Genomic DNA, 12,613 nt, shown 5'->3' on the forward strand with positions numbered 1-12,613 from the left:
AATACATGAAGGGATAAAATATGACTATAACAATGAAAATTTTAAAATATTTTTAAAGGTATTAATAAGCTAAAGTAATTTAAAAAAGTTAAAATAGGAAAGGGAAAAATTTTTTTAAAAATAGAATAAGAAAAAAAATTAAATTTAACTTTGAAAGAATAAAGGATCATGGGGAAAAAGCCATGCATGAATTCTATGTGTTGCTTTCCCCTAGCTCTGGAGTTCTGCCATTCTCATTCATCAGTGCACTTGGTCTTGGCTCGATGTTCTTGCTGATCTTCTGGGGGAGGGGCCTGTTGCACTGATTCTCAAATGTGTTTGCCCAAGGTGGACCTGCACCACCCTTGCCAGGGGCTGGGCTAAGAAATTTACTTGGGTTTGCTCTTAGGAGCTATTGTTCCCTGGACACTTTCTGTAGAGCTTTGGAGGATGAGAATGAAAATGGTGGCCTCCCAGTCTCTGGCCTGGAGGAGGCAAGAGCTCGGGGCCCACTTCTCAGTGTGCCCTCAGAGAAAAGTAGTCAATCCCTCCCATCTCTCTGGTCTCCAGCTGCACTCTGTGCTCACCTGGCTTGTGACCAAGTGTTTCTATCTCTGGTGCCTGATCCCACCGGAGTCTCCAAACCCAGCTGATTCCCGCAGTGCGCTCCTGCACCGCTCCTCCTGGAGAAGGAAGGTGAGTCTCCCTGGATCTGCCACTTTTTGGGTCCCTGCCTGAAGAGCAGTGGCCCAACTGTGCCTCGGATCACAGTTTAAGGTAACCCCGAGCTGAGAGCCCAGTCCACAGCTCCATCTCTGTAGCTGGCTTCCTTGCTCTGATACCTAGCAGGTCTGCCACATTCAAACACTCCTGGTCTTTCTGTGACCCTGTGGGTCCTGAGATCACACTGTCCCCTGAGGGCTTCACCCCCACCACTCTTCACCCCCCTATCCCACTTAGCCTCTGGATCGACGTCCCTCAGTGGAGCAGACTTCTAAAACTTCCGATTTTGTGCTCTGCTGCTCTCTCACTTGCTGGGAGCTGGCCCTTCCCCACTGCAGTCTATCTTCCCATCGCTTTGGATCCACTTCTCCACATGTCCTACCTTCTAGAAAGTGGTCGATTTTTTGTTCCTAGAATTGCTGCTCTTCTTCTCTTTTCTCTCCTGTTGAGTTCGTAGCTGTTCAGAATAGTTTGATAACCATCCAGCTGAACTCCTGGACCTGATGATATTTAAGCCTCCTACTCCTCCACCATCTTGTTCCTTTCCTTATGAATATCTACTTAAAAAAAAAAATGTTTTAAGTAGGCTCCCCACCCAACGTGGGGCTTGAACACATGACATTGAGATTAAGAGTCACTTGCTATACTGACTGAGCCTCTCCACTATTTTTTAAATCTAACTTTTGCCAACCTGCTCTGTTAAACCAATTATCCTGAAAGGTAACTAATGCCAAATCTCATAACTTACTGTTGTATTTTATAATTTTACATTTAGGCTTTTTTGTTTTGTTTTGTTCTTTACATTTCTAGTTTCTAAGATTCTGTATTCTCCCACTTACTTGGGGCTTACTTGTTGAATGAATCCCACTTTAGGATTCATTTGTTTAAGTTTTATGCAGTGGCAAGATTGTGATCAATAAGGTTTATCTGAGGCACAATTATTAAATGAAAACTTCTCATTTGTTTTCTTAAAAAGGAATCCTAGAAAGATTTAGTATTACTTCCTCAACCTGTTTCTGTTGTTCAGTTAAAAAATCTGCAAACCATCATGGCCATCTCTTCTATTCCGGGCACTATGCTAGATAACTGGGGGGTCAGGATGAATGACAAAAGGCCCCACCTTAACACATACAGTGTGAGATTAGTCTTGACAAGGAGAACATTTTTACCCCAGAGACAGGTCAAGATATGCTGAGGTCTAGGGCAATGGATACGTACATGGATCATCAGGCTGCAGTGTGATAAGCAAAATCACGGTTGCTGTACCATTTTGGAGTAAGGCTACCTACTCCAGTGGGTGGTTGGAAGGACAGGAAAGGATTCCAAAAGGTGGTGTCTGAGCTGCATTAAGAATTCCTTATTGAAGATGAAAGCAGCTGGGGCAAGTACAACATCTCAGGAAGAACAAAAAGAAATAAACATGGGAGCTTACAGTTTATACTGGAATAGAAAGCGTGAGGCAGAAGGTAATAATAGGAAGGCTCCAGATGGACCCAGTCTTGAGTGCTGAGTTTCAAAGCTTGAACCTCACCTTTCATAGGTGATAGGTTAGGGAGTGAAATTGTCAGAATTGCACATTGTATCATTCAGGCAGCTGTGGGATAGAGAGACCTAGGAGGGACCATACAGAGAGACAGCACACTCTGGGGCAAGGAAACCAGTCTTTGAGCTCCTCTCATGTCTACATGTATTCTTTGGACCATCTCACCCATTCTCATGGCTTCCGCTACCACTTTAAATAAATGATTCAGTCTGTATTTCTACCCACAGTGTCTACTGAGTCCCAGGTGCCTAATTCAACCACATTTTGGACATCTTCATGTGAGGTTTTCCAGACACCTTACCCATCTCACCCAGTCTTCACTTATATACCCCTTACCCCGCACACTCTGATGTCTGTCCCCCATAGTTCATATTAAATCCATCCAGTCATCCCCTGTTCAACATCTCAGAGTCACATTTCTAATAACTATTCTTTTTTTTTTAAGACTTTAATTTATTTGGGAGAGAGAGAGAATGAGTGGGGAGAGGGAGAGAGAGAAGCAAACTCCCCACTGAGCAGGGAACCCAGTGAGGGACTTGATTCCAGGACCCTGGGATCATGATCTGAGCCAAAGGCAGACACTTAACCAACTGAGCCACCCTGGCACCCCTGTGATAACTATTTCTTTGTCCCCAAATTCACTTAATTTTGATCAATTCTTCATTTCCCAAACTTCTGGTTTTCAGTTTCCATGCTCAAGACTTTTGCTAAATCATTATATCTTCTTACTAAACCATTATACTTAACTCCCAATAATTATCCAGCCTTACAGCTCCCTTCCTATGTCTTCTACAGACTAGTATCAGAAGAATTTCCTAAATCATCATTCTGCTTTCTTTGTTCCCTAACTTAAGGGAACTTCCCTCCTATTTTCTACTCAGTAAGTTCATTTGCTATACCACCATTTGAGATTCTTTCATGTGAGTACTAGAGGAATCTAGGTTTGTGTTTAGCTATATTCCCTCTTATTTTCTTTAAAAACACCCAATAGTCCCACCATGAGGTACCTCTATCTCCTAACGACCTGAAATGACTCCTACTTTCTTGCATTTGCTCAAATTGTTGCTTTTAATTGGAAGCGCCCCTTCTGTTTCTGCCTATCACAGTTTTTTCTCTTTCAAAACCATCTCACCAGTGCTACTTCCTCCATGATGTCTTGTCCACTTCTTCAAACTAGGTACAATCTTGTCCTCATCTGATCACCCCCCCAGAACATTTTCCCCCTTTTTCCTGGACTTACTTTACAATGATAAAGTCATTTACTTTTTATCCCATATAAATGAAAGCTTCATGAGAGCTGGGACATTATCTTGCTTAACCTCATATCTGGCACATACTAGGTTCTCAATAAATATTTTTAATGAATTATAAGTATTTTGTGAACAGAGATTTAACGTTATTTTTCTATTTCCTGCCATATATAACATGGTGCTTGGCATAAAGTAAGAGATCAATAAACTTTAAAATAACTTGATGCCTTGGGATCTCCTATGTATATAGTGCCATATTCATCTTTATAAAATGTTCTTTTCATATCACCTTCCTACCCAAAGGCCTTCCTCTAATCTACAACATAAAGGCAAACTCCTAAAACAGGTATTCAAAATTCTGGATACCTAAGTCCAAGTTTTCTAACTCTTCTGAAAAGTTAATGTATTTATTGATGACACCATCACTGCCTATGGTTCCTTGTTACCTTGCTACCTGAGTAAGTTATGGCCAACTTCATGACTGGGATGTCACAATATTTTCTATGCCCATGCCCTTCCAAATTCTATTCATCTCCAAAGTTGGGTGCAGCTCAACCTTTATCTCAGTTACATTGTCTTGCCTGACCACTTTTCCTCCTCTTCAGCATGGTCCCCAGCAGGGACTCTGGACCCCGTTAAACCAAAGTTTAAAAACCAACTTTACTGTATGATTGTGGGCAAGTTACCCAGTCTCTATCAGACTCTCTTTTCTTATCTGTATAGTAACAATGTAGTGGTCATAAAGCATGGCTATGAGTTTAAGTGAAACTGTATACCTGATCTATCTAGGTACTTAATACATGCTGGTTTATCCCCCTTCTTTTTCATTTTATTTCATTTCCATTTCTTGAGAATGGACATTATTGCGCTATCAATCATCTTTCTTTCTTTCTTTTTTTTTTTTTTGAGAGCAAAAACTTTTCCCCAAATACTTTCAATAAAATTTTCAAACTTTAAAAACATTGAAAGAATGGTAAAATGAACAGCTGTATATTCTCCATTTAGATCCAAAAATTTTTAAATATTTTCCATTATATGATTTGTCTATGTATCCATCCTGTGTGTAGATAGATAGATGTATGTGTACATACCTACACTGTGTGTGTGTGTGTGTGTGTGTGTCCACTTCCATGTGTATGTATATGGTAGTAAGTCCCCTTATCTGTGGAGGATACATTCCAAAACTCCAAAACATTGAAACTGAATTCTGGGGGCGCCTGGGTGGCTCAGTGGGTTGAGCCGCTGCCTTCGGCTCGGGTCGTGATCTCAGGGTCCTGGGATCGAGTCCCGCGTCGGGCTCTCTGCTCAGCGGGGAGCCTGCTTCCCTCTCTCTCTCTCTCTCTCTCTCGGCCTGCCTCTCTGCCTACTTGTGATCTCTCTCTGTCAAATAAATAAATAAAATCTTTAAAAAAAAAAAAAAAGAAACTGAATTCTGAAACACTGAAACTGAATAGAACTGAATGCTTATATACATTCTATGTGCTTTTCTATACATCAAACCCATGATAAAGTTTAATTATAAATTGGCAAAGAGATTAACAATAATAACTAATAATAAAATAGAACAATTATGACAATAATCTGTAAAAAGTTATGTGAATGTGTTCTCTCTTTCAAAATACCTATAGACTGACCTTCTTCTTGTGATGATGTAAGATGATAAAATGCCTATGTTATGAGATGAAGTGAGGTGAATGACGTAGGCATTGTAATATAGTGTTAGGCTATGACTAAGTAGTACAAATACTAAGTAGTACTAAGTACTTTGTGACCATATGTCAGAATGATTACCAGCTTCCAGACCATGGTTAACTGCCAGTAACTGAAACTGTGATAAAATATCACCACAGATAGAAAAGGGACATGCAGACATAAGACACTATACACATAAATTCTTCAACAAGGATCTCCTAAGAATAGAAGCATTCTCCACAGAACTATAATATTATTCTTATGATTCCCTCACCCAGACCCAGAATGCCCTAATTTTTAGTGGGCCTGGTATTTAAACCAAGAAACGGACAAGAGATATTCTTATTATTGTTGTCATTACTTCTAGGTCCTTTCAATGAACAGAGCAAGGAAAGAAGTTTGCTTTTTTTTTTTGTTTAAATACGAGACAAAATTGATATTTCTAATATCAGTGGGGTTTTTTCTGCACCTTGCTCTTTTGACTTCTGGAAATATGTCTTTGCTATTACATAGAAATCTTCCTAATTATGGCTAAATGGCTTTGTGTGGTTTGGATGTTCCCGAGTTTATTCCAGTGGTCCCCAGTGATAGATATTTGGGTTGTCTAGTTCTTTGCTATTACAAATAATACCACCTACATTCTTGGGTGCATATTCTACTCATGGAGGTAGAAGTAGGGTTGTGATTGCTGTGTCAAAGTGTAATGGTTGCCAAATTCCTCTTGTTGGGACCTTTCACCTGCAATATATGAGTGCCTATTTCTTCAAAGGCAGTTGCCAATTTGTAGATTTTTGCCAATTTGATGAGTGGGATGGTAAATTGTTTTTCCAAGGATGGTTGTGATAATAGTTCCTGCCTACATGCTTTTTTTTTTTTTTAAATAATGTTCCCTGCCAATTTTCCATAAGGTAGTAGAGTCTGTTTCCCCTTTCCTTGAAACTGGGCTGACCCTATGACTGACTCTGATGAATCAGCAATATGCCAGAAGTGACGCCCTACAACTTGCAAGACTGTGCCTTAAAGCTCTTGCTTCCTTTTCCTTGGTCTTGGAGTCCTGAGCTATCACATACTGAGATCTATCCTCCTGGAGAGGGCACAAGAGGGAGAGGGAAGAGAATAGAGCATAACAACAAAGTAAGTATTAATACCAATTAATGAATTAAAAAATAAAAACTTGCAGCAAGAGGTGCCTGGGTGCCTCAGTGGGTTAAGCCTCTGCCTTCAGCTCAGGTCATGATCTCAGGGTCCTGGAATCGAGCCCCGCATCGGGCTCTCTGCTCAGCAGGGACCCTGCTTCCCCCTGCCCCTCTGCCTGCCTCTCTGCCTACTTGTGATCTCTTTCTCTCTGTCAAAAAAATAAATAAAATCTTAAGAAAAAAAATGAACTTGCAGCAAACTAGGAATAGAAGGTGGCTCTCTTAATCTGATAAACAGCCAGCATCATACTCCATGGTGAAATATTGCAATATTTCCATTAAGACTGGAGAAAATAAGGATGTGAGCTCTAACATGGTGCTGGAAGCCCTAGCTAGTTTGATAAAGCAAGCAAAAGAAATAAGAAGCACAAATATGGGAGAGAAAGAAGTAAAACTATCCTTAATCACAAGTGGCATAATTGTGTATAAAGAAAACACAACAGCATCTACAAAACAATTAGTAAACTAATACGTGAACTTAGCAATATCACGGGATATTAAAAAAACATCAATTATCTAGAAATAAACCTATTAGATATAAAAACATATACACTTAAACAAAACGTTGCAGACAGAAATTAATGAAAAGCTGCATAAATAGACAGATATCCCATGTACATAATTGGTTGTCTCCCAAACTTTAAGATTTGAATTCTTCCCAAATTGATCTGTAGTTTCAATGAAATTCCAATCACAATTCCAGGAAACTTTTTTTTTAAAGATTTTATTTATTTGATAGAGAGAGAGACAGCAAGAGAGGGAACACAAGCAGGGGAAGTGGGAGAGGGAGAAGCAGGCTTTCTGCTGAGCAGGGAGCCCAATATGGGGTTTGATCCCAGGAACCTGAGCCAAAGGCAGAAGCTTAAGGACTGAGCCACCCAGGCACCCCTCCGGGAAACTTTTTTTAGAAATTGAAGAACTGATTCTAAACTTTATATGAAAAAGAAAAAGGTCTAGAATGGCAAAAACAAACTTGAACAAAGTTGGGGGAATTACACTCTATGATTATAAACTTAATATAAAGTACATTTATCACGGCAGTGTGACATTGGTATAAGCTTAAATAGATCATTGACGCCGAACAATGAAACTGGAAAAAAATCCACCTATATATAGCCAATAATTCTGATCAAAGTGCCAAGGTAAATCAATGGGGGAAGTATAATAGTCTTTTTAAAAACCATGCCTGGGGGGACGCCTGGGTGGCTCAGTTGGTTAAGCAGCTGCCTTCGGCTCAGGTCATGATCCCAGCGTTCTGGGTTTGAGTCCCGCATCAGGCTCCTTGCTTGGCAGGGAGCCTGCTTCTCCCTCTGCCTCTGCCTGCCACTCTGTCTGCCTGTGCTTGCTCTCTCTCTCTCTCTCTCTGACAAATAAATAAACAAAATCTTTAAAAAAAAAAAAAAATGCCTGGGGCAACTGGATATTCATATGTTAAAAAATGGACCTCAGCCCTTATCTCATACAATATTATTTCAAAATGGAAGTACAAAAACTAGTCCAAATGGAAATTGACCTATATAAAAGCTTAAAGCATAGAGTATCTACCCAAAACCTGGGAAAAACACCTTTTCTGACCTCAGACTTTTGAAATATTTTAGACAAGACAGAAAAACACTAACAATAAAATTAAAAATTTATAACTTGGATTTAACCAAATTGAACATTTTTTATCATCCAAAGATATCATTAATGAAAGAACAGGCATGTCACAGACTGGGGATAAAAATAATTTTAACACATAGAGCTTGTATCAGAATATATAAAGAGCTATAAAAATGGGAAAACACCTTAAAAATACTTGACAAAAGAAAGCATACAAATGACCAATAATTACTTAAAGAGGTGTCTGACATATTTAGTCATAAGAGAAATGTAAAAATAAAACTAAATGCTAAAGAGACTGAAAACACCAAAGGTTGGTGATAATATAAAGTAATTAAAAATACCTCTCGTCAGTGGGCGCCTGGGTGGCTCAGTGGGTTAAGCCGCTGCCTTCGGCTCAGGTCATGATCTCGGGGTCCTGGGATCGAGTCCCACATGGGGCTCTCTGCTCAGCGGGGAGCCTGCTATCCTCTCTCTCTGCCTGCCTCTCTGCCTACTTGTGATCTCTGTCTGTCAAATAAATAAATAAAATCTTAAAAAAAAATACCTCTCATCATTACTGTTGGGATTATGCCATCACTTTGCAGAACTCTCAGCAGTTTATTGTAAATTAATATACATTTACTCTTGGACTCAGCAAGTATGTGTATGTGTATAAGAGAAAGGGAGGGGAGGGGGAAAGGTACAAGAATGTGTATAGCATCCTTATTTACAGTAGTCAAAACTGGAAACAACAAAATTGTCTATCAGTTCAAAAGCAGCATGGATAAACAAAATGTGACATCTTCATAAATGGAAAATTACTCATTAATAAAGGAACAAATAATAAAGGAACCAACTACTGAGACGCCAACTAAACAGAGGCATTTCGAAACATCTGTGAGTAAACTCTAATCACAAAAGGTGGCAAAATCTATGCCATTTACATGACATTCAAGCACCAGCGAAACTAACTTCCAGTCATAAAATGGAGAACAATTGCTACTTTTGTGTAACAGTCGCTCACTGGAAAGGGGCATGAGAACACATTCTGTGGTAACAGAGGTAGCTGTTCCTGTGGCTCCGAATCATGCCTCAGTGTCCCTGTGCAGAACATTCAGTCAGAGTCCTGGGTGGGAGTGTTTGATTAACTAATCCTGGGTAATATGACCACATCATATCTCCTGGGGAAAGAGGAGAATCAGGCCACTATAATGGAGGTAGGACCCTGTGTTCCTTCGAGACCGTTGGTGAGTTATCCCAAACAGGAGCGGAAGTTTGGAAGGTGAGCAGCCATAGAAATGCTGACTACTTACTTCAGCTTTGGACTGTTAGACAGAGCAACATGAGACTGGCATCCACTTTATAACTAGCTGCTCAAAGGTAATTTTTTTCAGCTGCTTGTCAATGACCTTTGACAGCAAGACATGTGTATCTAACCAAGAAACCCAAAGTCACATTTCCTTCAGCCTTAAATGAACTCTGCCTTTTAAGCAATTTGTCTTAAAAACTTTGTCTATATTAGCATAATAGTTTGAATCAATTCAGTGATAGTAGAATTGCAGATTATATAAATTTTTTAATGTTCATTACAGAGTAAGACAAATGGGTTCTTTGTAAATTTGTTCAACACACCCACATCAGTTGACATACCTACGTTGAGCAAGTCAGGCTATTCCCTCCCACCATGATTATTTTGAGGATTACTTTAGTAACTTTTCCATTTTTTTCCCCATCTGTACTTGTTGCCTCTGACTGTTGCAGTAAATTTGTTCTTTTGCAGTCAGTGAAAATATCAAGCACCTTTGATTTTTTTAACTGCCAATCAAAGAAAACTACAAAATCATATAGAACATTTTAAAATAAAAAATACATAAACTTTATATAAGTAAAATAAAATATATACCATACACAGAAAATATCAAACCTTGACTCTTTTAATATAAAATACATTTACTATATTTTTTGTTTTTTAAATTTATTTTTATAAAAAATACATATTATTGAAAACTTAGGAAGCATGAAACGAAGAGGATTACTAAAATTTCATTTTTTCATTTATATTTTACTTTCAAGTACATGAAGAAATTAACTAACAAACCATCCTCACCAGATGCCCAAAGTGTCTTCCTTTCTGATTTCCTATCCTGAATCAGTTTATAGCTTACTAATTTATCAAAATTATTTTACCTACTACTGTTTGTTAGATCAATTGAATTGCAACAAAAGCTAGATTTAGCTACTTTACAGAAGCATATTGTGTGCAGAAAATTATTTGCAGTAAGCAAACTATGTTTTGCCCACACAGAAGCAGACTGGCCATCTAAAGCTTTCTTTACAAGAGAACTTGCATTTTTCTCCTTTTCCATACTAAAAACATCTAAATTTAGGTCTTACTATCAAAAATAATTTTCTCACATTGATTGGATTCAAATCACAAGATGGTGACTTATCATTGGAAATAATTTTAAATATTTAATAATTTTTATAGACATACATTGAAGTAAATATTAAATGATAACATAATGGTCTTTGTTAGTTTTTCTAGTATTTATTTCCTAGAAACCTGATCCCAGAGAGGGAATTGGAACATGAAAAATTCCACAAACACTGGCTATGCCTTGTACTTAAGGCAATCATTCCCAGTCAACCCCAAATCCTGGACCTCTGTGTCAAGAGAGAGACAGGTCAATCTTGCTATTAGCTTATGACATAGGACTTGGACTCAGTCCTTGAATATAAAAGAGGAGAAATACTTCAACCCACACCCTCATATATACAACTGGACTCAAGCCTGACCTCTTGGGATGGGACTGATATTAATGTTCCCTTTGGCCCTGATAACACAAATGGAAAGCATAGTATTTTGATACTCATCTAACCTGGAAGCAAAGTGAACTAACTGACCTTTTCTGGGAATACAATTTGGCAATCATTACACTTTGACACAGCAATTACAACCCTACTTCTACCTCCATGAGTAGAATATGCACCCAAGAATGTAGGTGGTATTATTTGTAATAGCAAAGAACTAGACAACCCACTATCTATCACTGCGGGCTACTGGAATAAACTCTGGAACATCCAAACCACACAGAACCATTTAGCCATAATTAGGAAGATTTCTATGTAATAGCAAAGAAATATTTCCAGGAGAAGTCAAAAGAGCAAGCTGCAGAACAAACCCACTGATACTGGAAATATCAATTTTGCCTCATAATTAAAAAAAAAAGCGAACTTCATTTCTTGCTCTGTTTACTGAAAGGACCTAGAAGTAATGACAGTAAATAATAAACACATCTCTTGTCCATTTCTTGGATTTTAAAAACCAGACCCACTGAAAGTTAGGGCATTCTGGGTCTGGGTCAGAGAATCATAAGACTAATATGGTTCTGTGAAGAATGTTTCTATTTTTAGGAGACGCTTGTCAAAGTATTTATGTGTATGGTTTCTTATGTCTGCTGGCTCCTCTCAAATTAATCAGCAAAAGAAAGCACAGTAGTCCCTATTTATTCCTGTTTATCCTGTATTTTACCATAGTTTCAGTTACTAGCATTTAACCATGATCTAGAAGCCAGTCATTGTTCTGATATATGGTCACAAAGTCAGTAGTAGCTTAACACTACCTATAGAGGAATTCACCTATCTTTTTCCAAATGGCTAACCAATTGTTACATTTTATTGGGCCCTTTTTTGGTCCAATAATTTAAGATGCCATCTTAATGAGGATGAATACTGGAAACTCCTACCTTACCATTTTGCTGATATCACTCCGAACTATTTTAAGACAGGACAAAACAAGGGCCAATTTTTAATGCAGTAATCTTATTGCTATCCAGGGCTTATTGTTGAAAATCCCATTTCTGAAAAAGAGTTGCTGCATCAACAAATTTTGACAAATTAGTTATTAAGTATATTGGCTCTGATGAAGGTAGATTTAATTCCTGATGATTTTTATCAGACCGAACCCAGCAAATCTTGAGTATGGTAGTCTTGATGCAGTGAATATTAATTTTCCTTTATTTCCCCAGTGTTATAGTATCAATAGTATAGTATAGCTTTAGACAAAATCAGTCAATTAAAACAAAATTCTGAGGTCTCATTAATGTCCATTCATTTTGCTATCACAATGGATAGCATTTGTTTTCATGGTTAGACAAATGATTTAAGGGAAATTTATTTGGAGAAATCATATTTCTATTACATATGCTACATGAAATTGGAAGGAAGGAATTCTTCCATCAGAGTATAGGAATTGGTTTTATATATATTATATATATATTTCATTGGAGAGAAAAGATTCTTCTGGTGTCTCCTGAGAACATTCAGGTATGGGGCTTCTGGAAAGAATTTGTTGTACTTCTAAGTTACTAGCTACTATTTCTCCTATCAACACTGTACATCTTCATACAATAGATCTTGTTTCTTCCTTTGATTCAGCTACTAGGATGCTTAGCATCAAAATGTGTGTTCCAATTTTATTGAGGATTATTATTAACTCCGCCTTCATATTATAGTTTTTGGCTTTATTTTTCATGAAGCCCAATTTTCTCATTTGCTTATTTTAGTTTCTGAAATGTTTAATCTGCCACATATAGGTTGTACTAAAAAAGTGGGTCTAACTCTGCCTACATTAAATCAAAGAGTAT

Source organism: Enhydra lutris, unplaced genomic scaffold (assembly GCF_002288905.1).
Source record: "Enhydra lutris kenyoni isolate GAN:26980312 unplaced genomic scaffold, ASM228890v2 scaffoldscaffold17, whole genome shotgun sequence".
Taxonomy (NCBI): Eukaryota; Metazoa; Chordata; class Mammalia; order Carnivora; family Mustelidae; genus Enhydra; species Enhydra lutris.